The sequence below is a fragment of the Alligator mississippiensis genome, chromosome 2 (genome assembly GCF_030867095.1).
Source record: "Alligator mississippiensis isolate rAllMis1 chromosome 2, rAllMis1, whole genome shotgun sequence".
NCBI classification, from domain to species: Eukaryota; Metazoa; Chordata; order Crocodylia; family Alligatoridae; genus Alligator; species Alligator mississippiensis.
This window is the reverse complement of record NC_081825.1, coordinates 266,095,138-266,117,195: the sequence shown is the minus strand read 5'-3', so window position 1 is coordinate 266,117,195 and position 22,058 is coordinate 266,095,138. Positions and strand designations below refer to the sequence as shown.

The window sequence follows — 22,058 nt, the reverse complement described above, 5'->3', positions numbered from 1 at the left end:
GCCCCAATCATGAAGCACATTCATGCCTCAGCCAGCCAGGGCAGTGTGTACACGTGCACTGTTGCAGTTTTTTTACTCTGCAGAAGGAAGGATAGTACTTGTATTTACAGGTACAGGCAGGCCTCGGACTTACGACTCAATTGGTTCCTGAAAACTGCATCTTAAGTCGAAATGTTGTAACTCGGAACCAATTTTCTCATAAGAAACAATGTTATAAATGGGGGATTGGTTCCTGAACCAAGGTCCGATACCCCATTTTCACCAAAAATACCCTAGAATACTTAATCAATTATAGATGAGTAATATAGCTACATTAATGTATTTATATTGTAAATAGCAATCATATTAATTTGGAAGGACTTCTTTGAGGTGACTTTACTGGATTTTTTGAAGGGCTCTTGGTTGGACTCTTTGGAGGGTTCTTGGCTAGAGTCTTCTCAGGAGTCTTGGCTGTAGGTTTTTCTGGAGTCTTGTCTGCTTTCTTAAAGAAAGTGTCCAAGGAAGTTTGGACAGATGTTTTCCAGGGAGATGAGCAATGCAGTGAACTTGCTTTGGAGTGGTGTTGCATTGGATCAAGTGTTGTAAAGTCAAAACTGATGTCATAAAGTTGAAACAGGATGTCAATTTATAAATGTTGTAAGTGCAAAACATTGGAAGTCGAGGACTGCCTGTATTATCCTGCTGCAGAGTAAATTAGTTTACTTCAGCCTAATAGGGGCACACATGTTCTCATTTATTTTCTGGGCAACTGTTGATCTTACTGGATCATGGTGTATGTATGAGGGGTCACCCAGACTATTGATGCATATGCCTAGACAGAAGTTTTGGAGGAGTGGAGGTTGCCCATACTTCCCATCCCCCCTTTAGGGCACTGAGACAGAATCCAAAGGTCAGGCTGAGTCCAGATATTTGGTGCCCCCATGGCTGCATCTGTATAAACATCTGAGACTTGAACCCTGGTCTCCTGTGTAGCAGGCAAAGATTCTACCACTGAACCACAGGGCACATGTGTAGACACATGACATTTACTGCACAACTAATTAGTCTACTGCACAGTAAACATCTCATGTAGATGTGCCCAATGAGATGGTGCTGACGTGTGTTGAAATTAATCTGCTGCATTTTGTTTCTACCAACCTCTATCCTCAGTTTGTCTGTACCCAGAAACCCTTGTATCTTTGTTTCATGCTGTCCTGATGCAGTTAATGCCTTTCCAAAAACTGATCTATAAAAGCACTTCCCTTTCATTTTCTAAATCCCTTCCCCAAATGTTGTCCTACAGTCAGCAACAACTAAGAATGCCTAGGTGGTTGGGATCACTGACTAGTGTCATGTTCTAATTTTTTTAATATTTGTTAAAAACCTAATTCTTTGCCTCTCGTTTTGGTTGACTAGACAATGCAGGGGAAGCTTACAATACTGTTGATTGTGCTGTGCCTGTCCATGAATAAAGAAAAGAACCTGATACCTTCACTAGCACAAAACTCATTAAAAAAAGCATGAAGGGTATAAGAAAGAATCACGTCACACAATAACACACAGCTCTCTTATTAAAAAAATACCCCTGGGAATTCCTTCCCAGAAGGTTTTAGGATAAAGTTAATGCCATAATTGCATTTCAATATTTTCCTCTGAAAGATCCTTTATGGCAAAACTATTGTTGACATCTAAGTAAAAATGTAACCAGGAGAGGTTCCATGACCTTCCTAGTGAGAATACTTCACTGGATAAGTATGTTTTCTTTTGATGGTATCACAGATTCTTTTTTACCTTCTGATTTTAAATTAAGTCTACAGAGCATATTAAAATAGGAAAAATAGCTATTTTTCCCCATTGGCTATAAATAAAATATAGATATTGGATTATCATTGGTTTAAAACTTCCTATACATCATGCTTTCAACCAAGAGAAAACAATCATCACAGTGATCCAAAACCTTGATGCAGCTCAGGAGGGAGTGCAAGAAGTAGCTTTTGCATTTCTCAGATTCAGGGCTGGTTTGTCCCAAGCTGGTTCCCTATCATAACTCACAGTCACATTAAGGCTACATGGCATCTGTACATAGCCTTAAACGCGAATCTGGCAGGCAGGGCTCTGTGGATTATAGGGAAGCCTTAATAATTCCCTCTTTGCCCTAGACATTTCCTATATTAGTAACTGGAACAGAGATGGTACAGAACCTGCTATGTAAGTTTTATTGGAGACTCCTCTATAGCAAAGTGATCCTTTCATGGCTGATCATGTAATTTGCTGCCAGAATCTGACATCCATGTGGCCCAGTGCAGCTATACTGTTATCCATAATCTCAGCTAATATGTGAATAGGTTACATCATGGAACCACAGAAACAAAGCCTTGAAAAAAATGACCAGAGAACGAAATGTGATATTGTTCAGTATTTAAACCTGCAATGTAAGTTTGAAAGCAGGCAAAAATACTGCTACAGACCACCACTCCAAGAGGAAAAGCTAGACCTGGAATTCTTAAGGCAGCTCTCAGAGGCTGTACAGTCTAGGGATGTGGTTGTCATGTGGGGACCTAAACTACCCTGACATCTGCTGGGAGGAGAAGTCAGCCAAATCCAACCATTCATGTAGGTTCTTAACCTGCATGCAGGACCTTCACCTAATGCAGGAGGTATATGGTCCCACTAGGGGGGATGCCTTACTGGACTTGGTGTTGGCTACAGGGGAGGACCTGGTAGGGGAGCTTTAGATTCGCAGTCACCTTGGGGACAGTGACCAATCAACTGAATTCACCATATGGCGTAGGGTGGGTAAGATAACTAGTAGGGTGGAAGTGCTTGACTTTAGGAAGGCTAACTTCAGTGTGCTTAGGAGTCTAGTCAACGATGCACTGCAGGATAAGAGTATTGTTTCATAGTTTCACAGTTTGTAGGGTCGGAAGAGACTTTGACAGATCATCAAGTCCAACCCCCTGCCATGGCAGGAAAGAGCACTGGGGTCAAACGACCCCAGCAAAGTGTTCATCTAGCCTCCTCTTAAAGACCCCCAGGGTAGGAGCCAGCACCACTTCTCTTGGAAGTTGGTTCCAGATCCTAGCCGCCCTAACTGTGAAGTAGCGCCTCCTGATGTCTAGTCTGAATCTACCCTCAGCCAGCTTGTGACCATTATTTCTAGTCACTCCTGGTAATGCTCAGGGGAACAGGGACTCCCCCAATGCCTGCTGGTCCCCCCTGACTAGTTTGTAACAGGCCACTAGATCCCCCCTCAGTCTTCTCTTGTGGAGGCTGAACAGGTTCAGGTCCCGTAGCCTCTCCTTGTAGGGCCTGCCCTGCTGCCCCCTGATCATGCAGGTGGCCCTCCTATGGACCCTCTCAATGCTGTCCATATCCCTCCTGAAGTGCAGCGCCCAGAACTGGACGCAGTACTCCAACTGCGCCCTGACCAGTGCTGCGTAGAGGGGGAGGATCACCTCCTTGGACCTGCCTGAGATGCATCTGTGGATGCATGACAAGGTATGGTTGGCCTTTCTGACCGCGTCCCCACATTGTCGGCCCATGTTCATTTTGGCATCAGTAATGATTCCAAGATCCTTTTCTGCCTCTGCACTGACAGGAAGGGAGTTCCCCAATCTGTAGGTATGCTGCTGGTTCTTCCCCACAGGTGCAGCACCTTGCACTTGTCAGTGTTGAAACCAATCCTGTTCTCATCTGCCCACCCCTGTAACCTGTCTAGGTCCAATTGCAGCCTATTCCTCCCTTCTAGCGTACCCACTTCTCCCCACATCTTAGTGTCATCAGCAAATTTGAACAGGGTGCTTTTTACCCCCTCGTCCAAGTCACTGATGAAGATGTTGAACAGTGAGGGTCCGAGGACCGAGCCCTGGGGGACCCCACTGCCCACATCCCTCCAGGTCGAAAATGACCCGTCCTCCACCACAATCTGGGTGCGGCCCTCCAGCCAGTTAGCAACCCATCTGACTGTGTAGGCATCGACACCACAGTCCCCTAGTTTTTTAATGAGAATGGGGTGGGAGACAGTATCGAAGGCCTTCCTGAAGTCCAAAAAGACTACGTCCACTGCTACCCCTGCGTCTAAGGATTTTGTGACCTGGTCAAAGAAGGCCACCAGGTTGGTCTGACAGGACCTGCCTCTAATGAACCCATGTTGGTTGCCCCTAAGCATAACCTCCCCTGCTGGCCCCTCGCGGACATGCGCCAGGATAATTCTCTCAAAAAGCTTACCCAGGATCGAGGTAAGACTAACTGGCCTATAGTTTCCTGGGTCCTCCTTCCTCCCTTTTTTGAAAATGGGAACCACATAGATCCTTTTCCAGTCCTCTGGCACCACACCAGAGCACCACGAGTGCTTGTAAAGCCATGCCAGGGGTCCCGCAACGACCTCTGCTAATTCCCTCAGCACTCTGGGGGTGGAGGACCAGCTGATTTAAATACATCCAGTCCCTCCAGAAATTCTCTGACTAGATCCTCACTGACCCTGGGCCTGGGTGCGCCTCCCCTGGGCCCTAAGGGAGTCCTGGCGGACGGGCTGATCTGGTTCCTGTTGAGGAAAATGTAGGCAAAGAAATCGTTAAATAGGTTTGCCTTGTTGTCTGGTGCGACAACCAGATTTCCTAGCATGTCTTGCAGAGGCCCCACGTTACTGGGTACCTTCCTTTTGCCCCCAATGTATTTAAAAAGGACTTCTTGTTGTCCTTGATCCAGGTAGCTAGTCCCAGTTCCATCTCCGCCTTGGCCTTCCTGACCGCCCCCTACAATCCCGAGCAACCGAGGTATAGTCCTCCCTGATGATGGCCCCTCCCTTCCATTGGGTGTACGCCTCCCTTTTAGCCAGGAGACATTCCCATATGCTTTTGGTGAGCCCTCTTTTTGCGCCCTCTTGCCCCCTTTGACCCTTGTTCGGGATTACCTCCCTTTGGGCAGAGGAAGCGTCCACCTGACCCCCGGCCTGCGGGGGATGCCTAACAGGGCCAGGGGGGCAGGGAATGGGGGCCCCCACACCTGTCCTGCAGGCACCCATCTTAGGGCCCTGGAGGTGCAGGTGACGGAGCTCCAGGAGGAGGTTAGTAGGCTGAGGGGAATCAGGGAGGCGGAGGATGAAATTGATGGTTATTTCCTTTCCCTGCAGGGCCATGCACAGAAGGAAGAAGCACCTCGGGAGGTGCCCTCCCCTGCTGAGTGGCAGATGGTCACAACCAGAACCAGGTGAGATGGGAGTCCAGGAAGGGTGGTTGTTTCTAAAGGAAGTGATCCTTTGGGTGCAGAGGGAGACTATCCCAGTATGAGGGAAAAGGAGGAAAGGAGACAAAAAATTTCCTTGGCTAAACAGGGAAATCCAGGGGAGCCTAAGGGCAAAAAAGGAAGGCATACAGGCAGTGGAAGCAGGGGGAAGCTACCAAGGAGGAGGATATACTTACTTGGCCTGCACTTGCAGGGAGGCAGTTAGAAAAGCCAAAGCAACTACAGAACTGAAGCTGGCAACACAAATTAAAGACAACAGAAAGTCTTTTTTTAGGTATGTAGGGAGTAAAAGGAAGGTACAGGGCAGCATAGGACCCCTACTGAACAAGAAGGAGCAATTAGTGACAGACTAGGGGACAAGGCTGAGCTGTTCAGTGATTTTTTTGCCTTGGTGTTCCTGAACAGGGCTCAAGATAAGTCTCCTAATGGGTTCTTAGATAGGCATCAGAGGGACACCAGCCCACCAACTGTTGATGCTGACAGTGCAGAGTCATTTGGATGGACTGGATGTGTTTAAGTCAGCAGGCCCAGATGAGCTGCATCTGAGAGTATTGAAGGAACTGGCTGGTGTCATAGCAGAACCACAGGCACGGCTGTTTGCGTGCTTGTGGCGCTCAGGTCAGGTCCTGGAGGACTGGAAAAGGGCCAATGTGGTCCCTATTTTCAAGAAGGAGAGGAAGGAGGATCCGAGTAATTATAGGCCAGTCAGCCTCACCACCATCCTTGGAAAGGTCTTTGAAAAGATTATGAAGGATCATATTTGTGGGAGTCCAGCAGGAAAAATAATGCAACAGGGAAACCAGCATGGATTCATAGCAGGTAGATCATGCCTGACCAATCTGGTTTCGTTTTATGACAGGGTCACAAAATGCTTAGACGCAGGACTAGAGGTGGACATCTTTTTCTTGGATTTTAGCAAGACCTTCGATATGGTGTCTCATCCCATTTTCATAAAAAAATTAAGAGGCTGTGACATTGATGTTTACATGGTCCAGTGCGTGGCAAATTGGCTTAGCGGTCACACCCAAAGAGTGGTAGTAAACGGGTCGGTATCGACCTGGAAGGATGTGGGTAGTGGGGTCCAGCAGGGTTCGGTCCTTGGACCTGTACTCTTCAATATCTTCATTAGTGACTTGGATGTGGGTGTGAAGTGTACTCTGTCCAAGTTTGTGGATGATACTAAATTGTGGGACTAAATTGTGCACGATCTGGAGGGTAGGGAATGGTTGCAGGCAGACCTGGACAGGTGTAGAGTGCTGCACCTAGGGCGCAAAAATATCCAGCACACCTACTGGCAGCACAGAAGCGGAAAGGGATCTTGGAGTCATAGTGGACTCCAAGATGAACATGAGTTATCAGTGTGACTAAATCATCAGCAAAGCTAACTGCGCTTTATCATGCATCAGCAGATGCATGACAAATAGATCCAAGGAGGTGATACTTCCCCTCTATGTGGCATTGGTCAGACTGCAGTTGGAGTACTGCATCCAGTTCTGGGTACCATACTTCAAGAAGGATGTTGATAGACTCGAGAAGGTCCAGAGGAGAGCCACTCGTATGGTTAGGGGCTTACAGGACAAGCCCTGTGAGAGACTGAGGAACCTGAATCTCTTCAGCCTCTGCAAGAGAAGACTAAGAGGTGATCCTGTGGTTGCCTACAAATTCATTAGGGGGACACAGCAAGGGATCGGAGATGCCCTGTTTACCAGGGCGCCTCGTGGGGTAACAAGGAACAATGGTCACAAAATGACAGAGAGCAGATTTAGGCTAGATATCAGGAAAAACTTCTTCACAGTAAGGGTGGCCAAAATTTGGAAGGGGCTTCCAAGGGAGGTGGTGCTCTCCCCTACCTTGGGGGTCTTTAAGAGAAGACTGGATAGGCATCTGGCTGGGGTCATCTGACCCCAGCACTCTTTCCTGCCTAGGCAGGGGGTCAGACTTGATGATCTGTTGAGGTCTCTTCTGACCCTAGCATCTATGAATCTATGAGTAGCTTTAAAAGGTTTGGATAGATCAGGAGATTGATACTAAAAAAAGGAGTAATATACCTGTAGACAAATCTAGTCCAGGTAATAACTGAACATCAGTTGCTCTCAAATAAATTTAGTGACTTAATCTGAAATGGCTTGGTATTTTTACTGGATGACTATTACTAATTTTACACGACAATAGGATCCAATGTTTCCAGTTAGGTTTGGTACCACATGCTCCACTCTGTAGACAGCCTGATATGGTAATCTTCCCCAAAGAGCATATGATTTAGTTCAGGGGCAAGCAATTATTTTGGCTGGGCGCCTGCTTAACGATGACACTAAGATGTGGGGAGAAGTAGGCACACTAGAAGGGAGGGACAGGCTGCAATTAGATCTGGACAGGTTACAGGGGTGGGCGGATGAGAGTAAGATGGGATTCAACACTGACAAGTGCAGGGTACAGCACCTAGGGAGAAAGAACCAGCAGCAGACCTACAGGTTGGGGAACTCCCTTCTCATCAGCACAGAGGCAGAAAAGGGTCTTGGAATCACTAAAAGACTCCAAGATGAACATGGGCTGCCAATGTGGGGACGCAGTCAGGAAGACTCACCGCACCTTGTCATGCATCCACAGATGCATCTCAAGCAGGTCCAAGGAGGTGATCCTCCCCCTCTATATGACATTGGTCAGGCCACAGTTGGAGTACTGCGTCCAGTTCTGGGCGCCGCACTTCAGGAGGGATGTGGACAGCATTGAGAGGGTCCAGAGGAGGGCCACTCACATGATCCAGGGACAGCAGGGCAGGCCCTACGAGGAGAGACTATGAGACCTGAACCTGTTCAGCCTCCATAAGAGAAGGCTGAGAGGGGATCTGGTGGCCATCTATAAACTGGCCAAGGGAGACCAGCAGGCAATGGGAGAGTCTCTGTTCCCCCAAGCACTACTGAGAGTAACAAGGAATAACGGCCATAAGTTGACGGAGAATAGATTCAGGCTAAATATCAGGAGGCCCTACTTCACAGTCAGGGCGGTTAGGACCTGGAACCAACTTCCAAGAGAAGTGGTGCTTGCTCCTACCCTGGGGTCTTTAAAAGGAGGCTAGACAATCACTTAGCCAGGGTCATCTGACCCCAGCATCCTTTCCTGCCATGGCAGGGGGTCGGACTTGAGGATCTGCTCAGGTCCCTTCTGACCCTACCAACTATGAAACTATGAGGTTTGGTGAGCTTTGGAGGGCTGCATCAGTAGCCCCGGCCTTTGACAGTTGTCCTGTCCCCTGGTTGTCATCTTGGTACTGGCAGTCCTGTCCCTGACCTCTGCCAACAGATGTCCCTCCCCTTGCTCCCTGGAAATACTCCTTTTGGGAGGGAGGGTTGCCATCTTCGAACCAGAAAAAAAACCAAACTATACACTAAAAATCAAGCACCTACTATAACATATTGTAATTTTATTACAAAATGTATTTTTGTCATAATTTGTGTTTGTGTACCGTATATAGATGTGATTGCACAATAACTCAAAAATAAAATCTTAGTCTTGTATATGTGTGGGGGAGTGTGTGGGGGTGTTTGGTGGGCTGTGGGGTCAGAGTGTGGGTGTGTGGCATTTGTGGGGTGTGAGGGAGGGTGGGGGTATGGGGACCCCCCCCTACTCCCCCATGGCATGCAGCCCCCACAGGTGGTGGCAGCAGCAGCAGGTGGAGGCGCTCAGGGTGCTCATGCCCAGCGCAGGTGCTGCCACCTGGAGATGCATGGCTCCGCTCAGTGCTGCACATGGGGATGAGGAGCACAGCCTGGCCAGGCCACTTCTATTGCCAGAGCTCCCTGCTGTGCATGTGCAACTCCCACACTCATGTGCCACCAGGGGGAAGCTCCATGTGCTGAAGCTGTTTGCATTTGCTGCTTCCTGCTGTGCAGGTCCCGGGACTCTGCCAGAAGTGGAGGGGAGCCCCAGACCCTGCTTCCCCATGGAGTCCTGGGACCTGTGTGACAGGGAGCAACAAAAGCAGCCAGCTCCAGTGTGTGGAGCTTCTTTCCAGGTTCACGCAAGTGCAGGAGTTGTATGTGCATGGTGGGGAGCCCCAGCAATAGAGGCAGCCTGGTTGGGCTATGCTCCTTCCTGTGGTGTGCAGCACTGGCCAGAGCCACATGCTGCTGAGCACCAGTGCCTGCACCGGGCACGAGCACCCCAAGGGCCCTGGCCTGCTGCTGCCACTGCCTGTAGGGGCTGCACGACATGGGGAGAGTATGTGTGGGGGGGGTCCCCATACCCCCCAACCCTCCCTCACCCTGCCCTCCTGAGCTCCATGCTCTGGCCACTCCCCTGAGTGTGGGCTTTGTGCTGCCACCAGCCCCAGACTCATGCTCTGCGTTCCCACCAAGCTGTAGCTCCCCTGCTGCCCCTGCCCCTGGCCTTGGCCCTGCCCCCACCACTTTCCTACCTAATGCCCAGAGTAAGTGGGATACCAGGAAGTCAGGCAGGTCCCCTGATGGCTGCAGCAGTGGCAGCAGCAGCCCTGCCTGGAAGCTGCGTGCTGGCTGGACCGGGCCCTTCGCCAACAAAGTTGGGAGTGAGGCACAATAGAGTATGTTGGCTGGGGGGGGGGGAGGGGGCAGGGTGTAGAGTGGGCACTTCGCTCCCACCCTTGTGGGCAGAAAGGCTGGATGGGGTACAATTAGTTGGTGGGTGCTGCGGGCCAGATGGAAGTGCCTGGTGGGCTGGATCCAGTCCATGGGCCATATTTTGTCCACCCTTGATTTAGTTTGAAACAACAAAAAAGTGAGTGTAATAGTAGGAAAGCAAGTGAAAGGGAATGCAGGTAACACTTTTGAAATGATATATATCCACGAGTTAATGTTGAACCTTGATTATTCTAAGTAATTTAATTATTATGTTAATGTAAATATGGGACAAAAGCAATGGCAAGAAGACATGAATAGGAGCAAGAAAAAGAAAGGAAAAATGAAGGAGAAAGAAAAGAATGGAGAGGCCCATAGAGAGCAGGGAGGAGTGAAGTTCATAGCAGAAGAATAGCTCAAAACAAACAGATAGTCAGCAGAGAGGGACAAAATAAGTTCATGGTAAATGTGGCTTGCAGAATGTAGTCTGATGCATATCCTCTGTGGCATGGCACATAACTGAGCTGGAAAAGGAACATCCTTTGCTACTACCCATGCTGCACAGAACATGAAAATAAAAACAGAACCAGAGCTTTCATGGCTGTCAATGTCCACAATCCACAAGTGCTAAAATACTCATTATAACCAATGTATTTCTGTTAAGGAAGTTCCCTGTCATTTACCAAGTGCCCTGCAGCTCCCTGAACTTCTATAGTAAATGACTGAGCAACAGCATTTGTGGTACTGTCATTAAATGCTCAATTAACTGTCTTAAAACCTTCATAATATTTTGCTTAAGTAGCTATGTGACCATTTACTTGGTCAAAATTCATGCTGGCTTTGGTAGTAGAAGGAAACTTTAAGCAAGAGGCAGAGATTTCACTTTCTGTAGTCCATTATCATAATTTGAACTGCAGTGTATCTAGCCAGTTTACAAAGAAGGCATACTATACTGCCTATGGGCCTGACTCAAGAACACCAAAGTCAATGGAGGCAAAATACCTACTCAAAGACATACATGTTTTTTTCTCACGGTTTAGGACCAAGCATATCTGCTATTAAAAGGCATCCAAGATATTTCCAAATGTTTAGCTGTGCACCCCTCACTCCTCCTCTACCATGCTGGGTAAAGGAGTATTTTGCCTGACACTGTTCATGTGAGCTTTGACTCCCTTTCCATCTTTCCCTTTATTAAACGTGACCGTTAGCTGCACCTGTTCTGCTAACTTCTGCAAAGTATTGCCTTTGTTGCTTGAACATTTACTTCTGGGGGAAAGATGGTTTAAATGTTTGTTCAAGTGCCTAAATATATCTGAAACGTGCCTTTGCAAAGCTGGCTGAATGATTCAAATGCAGTGTGTGCAGTCCCAAAATCTAATTACAACAACAAACACCAAAGGACTGTTTTCTTTGGTGTGAAGTCACAGGGATCAGCTGTAATGCGTGGCTAAGCTTAGAGCCAAGATAAACAGTAGTGTGATGAAAACAAAATGATTACCTCATGACTGCTTGCTAACCAGTGCATCTCCTACTTTGCTGGCCCTTTCCTTCCTTCCTCTAGCCTTCAACTCATGGACTAGAGTACAGCTGTCCAACTGGCGCTCCCTAAATGATTAGCTCATGGCCAACAGGCTCCTACCTGGTTGCTCTTCCCCACCATCATGCCCATCATCCCACCTGTTGCTCCCTCCTTCAGCTTCTACTTTCTGCCCTAGCCCCTAGGGAGAGGGGGATGGGAAAAGGAGGGTGGCACCATCTGTGAGACCTGGGAAACCCATTTGGGGGGTGGGGAAGGGTCCAGGGGCCTGCAACCCACGTGTGGCCCCCAGCCACTCAGAAGTTGGACAACCCTGGACTAGAGGACACATGAAAAATGCCACAAATAGATAAAGATTTCAGGCCTTGATCCACAGTCTGTTAAAGTTGCTTTGTACTGATGTCACTGGGCTTTAGCTCAGGCCTTCAGAGCACAAGGATGAGGTCACAGCACTGGATGCTTGTTCACAGAAGGTGAGAGGCTGTATTCATAACAAGTAAGTCATTACATTTGAACGTCATAGACCCGCTCTTTCTATTTTCCCCTCAGACTAGCCAAAAAACTTCACCCCATCTGATCAAAAACAGATTTAGCCAGCGTGATCCTGGCATTGGTGACTGGCATTGGTCAGGATGAATAACTGCAACTCAGCCCATCCTTCTAGACTTCATTAGAAAACAGTGCGTTAGGTGCATGCAAGTTTTCCATCAATAACTGTAGTCATAGACTCAGTTTAACATCATAGCTGGACAATGGACAGTGGAAAGCTACTGGAACTGATACTGGGGAAAATATTTTTGAATACACAGTATGAAATGAAGGTCAACATTTGCTACCAAAGGATAGGTGTGTAATGGTCCACATGAAAAAATTGAGGGAGAGGTTCATGCAAGATGACTCATGCAAGTTTATACCACACAAACACACTCAAAACCCTCACAAGCAGTCTCCTCAGCAGAGATGGCAAGGACAGAGCAGGCCAGAAGGTCTCAATATTTGACATGGTTTCTCTGGTAGATTTTTAAGAAAATACAGGGGGAATTTTGACCTCCTGCTACCTGACCTGTACCTGCTCTGTGGCCACATAAACCTTAATGGCCAGTCTGGCAGCCAGGCCTCTGTGGATTATAGTTTTTGTCAATGATGCCTTTTAGTAATACTAAATTTACTGAAGAACAGTTAAAAATAAAAGTTGGACTGTGCTCCTTTGGAAAGATGACAAGAATCACTCCCACCTCCTGACCTCTTGGTTCAGGTGTCTGAAGAGAAAAATGTGTGATATTCTGCAAACTGTGGCTGCATCTACATGAGATGCTGACTATGCAGTTGTTACTTGCACAGTCATTTAGTACTTGCATACGCAGTAGTGTCACGTGGCTTTGTGCTATGTGACACTACTGTGCAGTAGTAATGAGCTACTGTGTAGTCAGCATCTCATGTAGACATGGCCACTGTCTGATAAGGTCAGAGAAGCTGGATCTTTCTGTTAAACTGCTCTAGAGAAAAATGGTGTTATATATGGCATACTTAGACTTCAGAGTGAACACTTCATTGATGTTACATCTAATGTAACATCTCTATGTTGTTTCTCTGATGCTCTCAGAGAAGGATGCTCCTGAGCAGACCCCCCCCAACCATTTACGTGTGCTAACCCAGGAATGTGATCGTGAAGTCACTCTGGGAGGTGGGGGGGTGCTTCTGCAGCTGCTTTTTAGACCTGAGTCTCTAGTATGCTTAAGAACACCCAGGGGGCATCCCCTGAAGCAGTTTTAGCTTTGCAATTCCCAGTTTTTAAGGATACTGGCACTTTACGGGGATTATATGAAAGTAACCCTGCCGGCTGAAGACAGTAGTTCAGAAGCAAGGGCTCCACGTAGTTGTACCACAGAGTTGTCTTCAGGTTATACCCTGTCCTTTAGTTTATAATATAGTAAAGTTAATTTGTTCCTTTAAACTGACTACAGTTTCTCTATTGAACCCACAAATGACGCATGAATGACTGAAAGCTTGCTTCTTGAAGACAAATGTAAAATGCCAACATGGACAGCAGTACTAGTACTCATATATTTCATACGAGTATGGGAGCCTTCACAAAAAACACGGCAATAAAACAAAGAACAAACCAAACCAAAAAAAGCAAATCAAATGAACAGATTTTGTATGTGCTCTTAATCACTGGAAAGATACGTGTTGTAGCTCACAGACTGCACAGATTCAATCAAGACCACTATGTCAGGATTCAGTTCACCGCATTTCACTTCTTGAGATTTCTCTGGACACAGACACATTATCTGGAGTGTCTTGGTAATACTCAGTGAGAGTGCCAACAAGGGAAACAGTACCATAGGCTAATGACAGCCAGTGTGACTCTGACTCACTATAACCCTGTCTGCCTAAATTCTCATACTCTCTGAGGTATTTACATGCCATATCATCATAAAAATCTCCCCATTTCATGGGAGATGCAAGTGAACCAGTATGAATAAAACAAGACTCATTCCTTAAATCTTTCATAAAATCATAAACTTTTTTGGAGATTCAGAAAGTTTGAATTTATTTGAAGGATGCTAATTTTTTGCACTTCCTAGTTTAGAGCAAGATATGGCTTGAAAATATTGAGCTAGTGTGAGGAATTCTATTATAAAAATACTGTAACTTGGGTAGAAAACGAATTACTGGAAATAATCATATGAATCCTAATTTATCTCTCTAATTATCCACGAGCTCCCAGTAAAGAAATTTCTGCACTCGTGAGATTTCTAACCAGACTCCTCAGTCAAACCTTGGTTCGAGGGAACTTTGGCATGCACTGTTAAAGTGAACAGAACCTCCGAAATCTTTTTAGATTTGCTTACTACTAGAGTAATTGCAATGTGTGGGATGGGGAAATTGGGTACCTGAATATTAAGGAATAGCGCTAATGGGGGGGAGGGAGCAGTAGTTAGACAAGAAAAGTGGAAAATGTGGGGATGACCATTTTATTGCATTTTTTGGACCCATCTTTAATTTATATAAGAGAAGACTGCTTCTTCTTTACTGATTTCAATGGCCTACTCCAATCCCTTCCTTCTGGGTAAGCAGTTTGCTTCAATGATTACAAAGCATTCTAGGCTGCTAGCATTACTCTTGTGAAAATAAAGTGTGCTTTCACTGAAACAGCTTAATTGTCTTAGAATCTTCTAAAAAAAGCCAAATGATTTGCTTTACTTATATAATGTTGTCATTCATGTCTCTGAGCCAGCAAGCTAATCAGAATTTACCCAGCTTAACCTTACTTTTAAGTTTTCAAAATTTCTATCAAATTATATCTTTGCATGCTACAAAGACTCTGTAAAGCACACATTGTTTTTATTGGCTAGAACCATCAACCTTTCTCCACTCCTCAAAAATAACTAAAATAAAAAAAAACTATGCTAGATCTGTAATTTCTGTGTTTGAGAGCGCTGGAGAAGCATGAAGTGCTCAGAAGAGTTTATTTTTCTGAAAGGAGAGGGAGGGTGTGATCTTGTGCAGTCATTTTACAGCCCTCAAGTGAAATATCTCTTTTCCTAGCTCATTCCCATAAGTGTATCTTTCTTGGAGAAAATAGCTTCAGACAAAATAAACAACTAACCAAAGTAAAAAAAATGCAAAAATCAACAATTTATTTAGAATGTCTTAAGTAAATGCTCATTTCCATTCTTCTTTTTTTTTACTGTATTTACCTGAATATAGGATAAGGTCTGTCCCCCCAGTCAGCATGGGGAAAAAGGCATAGAAGAGAACCTCAGCAAATACATTGTCTACCATTAAATTACTGCCAAAAATAGTGTGTGCTCCATAATGGAAACCAACTATTATGTTGATTAAATGCAGCCAACACTGAGCACGACTGGGACACATGGCCTGTATTGGAAAAACATACTTATGGGAAACTTTTGTTTAAAATTATTTTTAAGGAAATTTTTTCGTGTCCCAGGTCAGATTAACCAGATCAGGTCCAAATCCATTTGAATCATGCCAGAATCATACGTGGCCCTGCTACCAGCAAATATCTTCCACCCCAGCCAAGGGCTTCAAATACTTCCAAATTCTTTGCCAGGCATCCTATGTACACGCCCAAACCCGGAGGCTTGGGGTTCAGATGCCCCCGAGTTTTGCTTGCCCTTAGCTGTATGGCTGCAGGAGCAAGTTAGGGAGAAGTTTCCCAGGAACCTACTTTTTTTTTTTTTAAAGGAAATTTTTTGTCCCCCAAGTCATATCAGCCAAATCAATTCCAAATTTGTGTGAGTCATTCAAGAACCATATGTGGCCCTGCTACCAGCAAGCATCCTCCACCCCCACTTGGGGCTTCAGATACTTCCAAATCCTTTGGTGGACATCCTATGTGCAGGCCCAAGCCCAGAAGCTTGGGGTTCAGATGCCCCCAAGTTTTGCTTGCCCTCAGCTGTATGGCCACAGAAGCAAGCTAGGGAGAAGTCTCCCATTTCCATAAAGTCAGGGTATAGCCCAGATCTTCCCACTGGAAGTGAATGTGGGAGGCTAACTATGCATTACCTTGGTCAGGATACTACTCCCTGCCATGTTTGCAGTTTTCCCCTGCCAGTAGAAAAACCACCTTGGTGATCATGTTATTTTCCCTGCCAGGAGCCTACCTCAAGGATAGACTAATCCAGTCCACCTGAATAAGATAGATGGTAGTGCCCACTGTACTTAGCCCCTTCAGCGCCAACTCTTTTCCAAGTAATGGTGAGCCACTACATTCAGTATATTCTGATTTCCTCTTCATTCCCACAGTTGAGCTGAGTCTTTCCCATTTCCAGTGATTCCTGTTTTTTCATTAGTCTTAAATGTCTGGCAAGCACCACCAAATGGAGCCCCAAACAGTTCACCCAGAATCTCTGTTATCACCTCTCTCAGCCTGCTGAATGATTAGTGTAGCCCCAGTCTCCAGTGGAGCTGGACAAGATTGCCCTGCGCCTCATCTGCATATACATTTTTGGAGGACCCCATGACTCATGACAAGAACACCTGGTTCCAGTCATGAGTGAGGGGCTAATTAGGAAATGGCTCCTTTGCGGAGGGGATCTGGAGTCCACACACATACTGAGCAGTGCTGAACTGCGGGGTCACATGGCCGTTGACACTGCTGGGGCCCAGCCCAATGAACTATATGGTAAATCATGAGCCTTTTGGCTTTGGACTAATATCATGCAGAATTTACATTATATATATATATATATATATATATATATATATATATATATATATATATGTAAGGACAAAAGTGCTGCTTAAAAGTGTGCTTATGGAGTATCTGTGTTAAAACTTGCAGCAGTTTCAAAAATGGTCGAATGCATCAATTCTGGATAAACTAAATAATATGCAAATTACTATGGACATATTTATTTCAAGGTCAGTGTTTTCAAATTTTCCCCTCACTTCCATGTGTGCAGGGACAGCAGAGTCTGATAAGAGGTGAGGGGAGGGAGGGTGTGGGGAGGAGCTGCAGGGGAAGAAGTTGTGGGGGCAGAGGACAAGAGGACTACCTGACTGCTCCAGTTTTATTTTCCCTGTTCTAGCAGTAAGAGGGGGACACATTCAAGGTAAACTTCCAATAATTAGATTTTAGACCTGGAAAATTATAACAAATTAATAAATTTCCCATCTACAGCATCTAATTATTGGGGGGATCATCTTATATTTGAGTAAACGTGGTAACTGCCAGGGAACAAGATGCATATCATTATTACTATTCTTTTGCTGTGCCAGATGCAGACTAAAGGCTGTGAACACAAAAGGCTATGAATTCGAAGAACTTCCACTTCACCCTTGTGTCAAATTTAAAGCCATTGCAATACTTAACTGTGAAGATAACCCAAATCATGACAATCAGACAACTGACCCTTTGTGTTTTAATAAAGCTTATTTTCTCCTTGAAGGTGCTTAGATACTTAAAGCCTTATAAATGTGCTGTCAGCATATATAGCTAATGCTGTATTTATTTGATTCCAAGATGAGCCACTCTGCTACACGCACACATTTAACATGGGGGGGAGAGGGGGAGGCCCTGATCTTGGAATTGAGAATGAGGCAGCAAAGGGTCAGGCAGCTGTGGTGGCTCCAACTCCAGGTCAGGGGCAGAGATGCAGAAGCTGCTTGCTCCCCACTGTTCCTCCTCGCCTCGGGCACCCACTCTTCCTCCAGTCTCAGGTTTTTGCCTCCCCTTCCCTCCATCCCCTCCCAACCCACCCAAAGCCTCCCTCCTGCAACTTACCTTGTTCTGGTGCCAGAAGGCTCTTTCCCCACTGCAGCCTAGATGCAGTCCCACTGCAGCACAGAGCATGCCCCTGGCCAGCCCAGCCCTGTAGCAGCAGTGCCAGCTCTGTGACACTGTTACGGGGTTGGGCTGAGGCCAAACTTCATGTCCCAGGCTGCAGTGGGTATGAAGCCTGTTGGCACTGGAGCAAAGGTATGGGGTGGAGGGGAAGGGGCAGGTGGGGAATAGAGACTTTGGGATGGAGGGGAGATGAAAGGAAAGGGGGGTAAGGACCTAAGGTTGCAGGAAGGCAGAAGTGGTGTATGTGGGAGTTAAGGGGATCTGAGACTAAGGAGGGACAGATGGCAAACTGCTTGCTCCCCCCACTGCCTCCACACCACTTGGCCCCTACTGCCTGCCCCACCAAATACCCCACTGCCTGTCTGTCCACTGCTGGCCGCATTACTGCCCCCCTCACCACCTCTCTCCTCACTGCCTGCAGTAGTTGGGGGACATATTTAAGACAATCCTCCAATAATTAATTCTATACATGGAAAATTATAACACATTCATACATTTTCCATGTATAGAATGTAATTACTGGGGGAATGATCTTAAATTCAGGGTCTCCTTGGATTTGGGTAAATGTGGTACTTCATAGCATTTAGAAAACTGAAAACAAAAGGACAAGCTAAGGATTATCATACTTCAACCCACTCTGAATTCTTGCTGCAGAATCTTACCTTGTTTGTTAGTAAAAAAAGGCTATAAATACATCTGTGTGAGCCAAGCATCATAATAATGTATTAACCACTGGGTTTTCACTGTAGTCATCTATAATATTATGCTGCCTGTTCTATGCTTTCCTCATTACCCTTATTAGGAATCCAATTCAAAACAACCACAGATATTACCAGGCTCTTGTTTCTAGTGTATTTTTAAACTCTCCCCTCTCCTTTAATGAAATAAAGAATTTTGAGAAGCTAAAAATACTTCATCTTCTGTCAGAGCATTGAATGTTTGCTTCCTGCAGAGATCAGAACACACACACAAATACTGGAGATCAGATAACCAGCTTACACTAGCTGAGAATAAAGTTAGTTTTCAAGAAAACGATGTAATGTTTATATTACTACCTTTACATACAACTCCATGGCTTATATTTGCTATATATATTCTAGTGAACCTGGCTAGGCAACAAACTAATGACCTAGTCAAATTTGATTCAACTGGGGAGTAAACACACATTTTGTTATGGGTTGGATGTGCAGTGGCTTTTGTAGAATGAGTTGTTGGTCTCAGTTCAGCACCTGGGGTGGAGGGGAAGGGGCAGGTGGGGAATAGAGACTTTGGGATGGAGGGGAGATGAAAGGAAAGGGGGGTGAGGACCTGAGGTTGCAGGAAGGCAGAAGTAGTGTGTGGGAGAGGTAAGGGGATCTGAGACTAAGGAGGGACAGGTGGCAAGCTGTGCATTTCTCCAAAAATGCAACTGCTACTGACACAAAATTCCAAACTTAACTCCCCCTTAGGTGGGTAAATAGTACACAGCTGCAGGTAGTCATATTGGCTGCCTATACACGTGCTTGGGGATTCGGGTGGGGCATCTTAATTCGAGCACTTCCCAGACAGCCACTCTAATTGAAATGGTTCATCATCCCATGTATCAAGCCCCCGCACATTTATTAAATAGCTGCAGGACGCCTTTTTAAAGCTCATTTGACGAGGTTTAGATAAAGCACCCCCATGGCCATTTTAAAAAGTGTGAGGGCTTAATACACATGACGGTGAGATGACAGAGGAGCGTTCTAATTGGAACATGAATGAGTGCATCTATAGGCAGATATTAAGTGGCATTTCAGGCAACTAAAAGGGAGAAGGCTCTGGCTTCTGGCTCCTGCTCTTGCGAGTAAATCCCCTCTCCTTTTGTCTTCCCAACAGCTACATATGACCTTATCCCTAAGCAAACGGTGCTAACAGGGTACACCTACATGATGTCTTTACTGCGCAATTACTAATGAACTGTGCAATAAATGTCTCAGTGTCTACACGTGCACTCCTATTAAGGCACACAAAAGTAATACACTCCACAGCAGGGTAGTACTTGTAAATACTTGTAAATATTTGTAATACTTGTAAATAGGAGTTGTAAATACAATTTTTTTCATGTGCAGCAGCGCACATGTGGACACTACCCCAGCTGAATGGGGCATGAGGGTCTTCAGTATGGGGGCTGCCTGCTGGCTAGCCCTGCACTGAAGCGCTCTCAGGCCCCAGCCAGACCTTCCACAGCACACTGAGCCTGGTTGGAGCAACCCCAGACTGGCAGGCTGACCCCTGGGCCCTCAGCCAGCCAGGGCTGCTGCAACCCAGCTCAATGTGTTGCGGTCCGGGTGCATGTGTAAACCACATGCTTGAGAGTTTCCCAGGAGCAATAAACTGTGGAGCAATAAGCTCTGCAGTTTATTGCTGTGCATTAATGGCATGTGTAGATGCATCCACAAAGAAGGAAAATGGAACTGAAATTAAACTTTTCTCCACTAAGTACCATGTAGTGTCCTGTAGACAGAAAAAGTGATGGTTTTGTTCCCAGTACTTGTAAGCCACTAAATCCACTGATGCTTCAATTTAAACTACAAGTGTTAAGATGACACATCTATTATAAGAAGCAAACAGACTATATGATTACTGCTACAGGGACACATCCCATAACATTTGCAGCTGCAGAAGGCAGATAGAAGGCCGGCAGAGTTGATCAGCTTTCTTTCCTAATTCTGTTAGGTTTTATTTTGTTTTAGTTTTTTATTTGTTTGTTTTTTCAATGTTTTGAACAAATTAATTACAGAAAATAAAACAGATTCTTCAGAATTTTTCCTTGTACCCTATAAGGTACAGCTCCTCTCTCCAGTCCCTGCTGAATTCCTGTCTCTTGGCTTATCCAGGTTTGTACCCTATATCATATATGATGACATATATTATGACTTTAACAGAGGTGCAGGTAGATGAACCTTGGATGTTACTAATCTGTATTATTTGGTTCAGCCATAAAATCATAGAAAATCTGGTTTGGAAGGGACCTCAGGAGGTCAGCTAGTCCAACCTCCTGCTCAAAGCAGGACCATTTATATCAATCATCCCGGTCAAGGCTTTGTCTACCTGGGTCTTAAAAACCTCTAAGGATGGAGTTTCCACAACCTATCTGGGTAGCCTGTTCCAGCTTTAGTACCCTCCTGGTGAGAAAGTGTCTCCTAATATCTAATCTCAATTTCCCTTTCTGCAACTTGAGACCATTGCTCCTTGTTCTGTCATCTGCAACCACTGATAACAGTCTAGGTCTATCCTCTTTGGAACCATCCTTCAGTTAAATCCCTCCTCGGTCATATCTTCTCCAGACTAAATAAGCCCACTTCCCTCAGCCTCTCCTTATAAGTCATGTGTCCCAGCCCATGTGTCATGTGTCCTCTGCTGGACTCTCTCCAATTTGTCCTTTCTGTAGTGGAGGGCCCAAAACTGGACACAGGACCACAGGACTCACCAGTACCAAATAGAGGGGAAGAATCACTTTCCTCAATCCACTAGCAACACTTCTGCTAATGTGGACCAGGATGCAGTTAGCCTTCTTGACAACAAGGGCACACTGTTGGCACATATTCAGTTTATTGTCCACTGTAACCCCCAGGTCCTTTTCTGCAGAGCTGCTACTTGGCCAGTCAGTCCCCAGCCTGTATTTGTGCATGGGACTGTTCCATCCTAAGTGCAGGACTTCACACTTCTCCTTATTGAACATCATGAGATTTATTTTGGTTCAATCCTCCGGTGTGTCTAGGTCTCTCTGAATCCTAGCCCTACTCTTCAGTGTATCTACTACTCCCCCCAGCTTGGTTTCATCTACAAACTTGGGGGGTTGCACTCCATCCTATCTTCCAGACCGTTGATGAAGATATTGAACAAAACCAACCCAAGGACCAGCCCCTGGGACACTCAACCTGACACCAGCTGCCAGCTAGACATCATACCATTGATTACTACACTTTGAGCTTGATAAGCCAACCAGTTTTCTATCCACCTTACAGTCCTTTCATTCAGTTTGTATTTCCTTAGCTTGCTTGCGAGAGTGTTGAGTCAGACCACATCAAAAGCCTTACTAAAGTCAAGGTATATAACATCCACTGCTCTCCCTGCATCCACAGGGCCAGTCATCTCATTGACGAAGGCAATCAGTCTGGTCAGGCATGACTTGCCCTTGGTGAATACACATGGACTTTTCCTAATCACCTTCTTCTCCTCTAAGTGCTTAGAAATGGATTCCTTGAGGACCTGCTCCATGATTTTTCCAGGGACTGAGGTGAGGCTGTCCGGTCTGTAGTTCCCTGGATTCTCCTTCTTCCAGCAGCTCTCAATCATCCAGGACCTCTTCCAGTTACCACAAGTTTTCAAATGGCCAGCAGCTCTGCAATCACATCAGCCAACT

General features: G+C 45.8%; 1 protein-coding gene across 1 annotated transcript in view; it reads right to left on the bottom strand.

Annotated features, from left to right (window-relative positions):
* TSHR (thyroid stimulating hormone receptor) overlaps positions 1-22,058 on the bottom strand; it is a 208,459-nt gene that overhangs the window by 27,254 nt on the left and 159,147 nt on the right. The gene's annotated exons all lie outside the window — the stretch shown is intronic.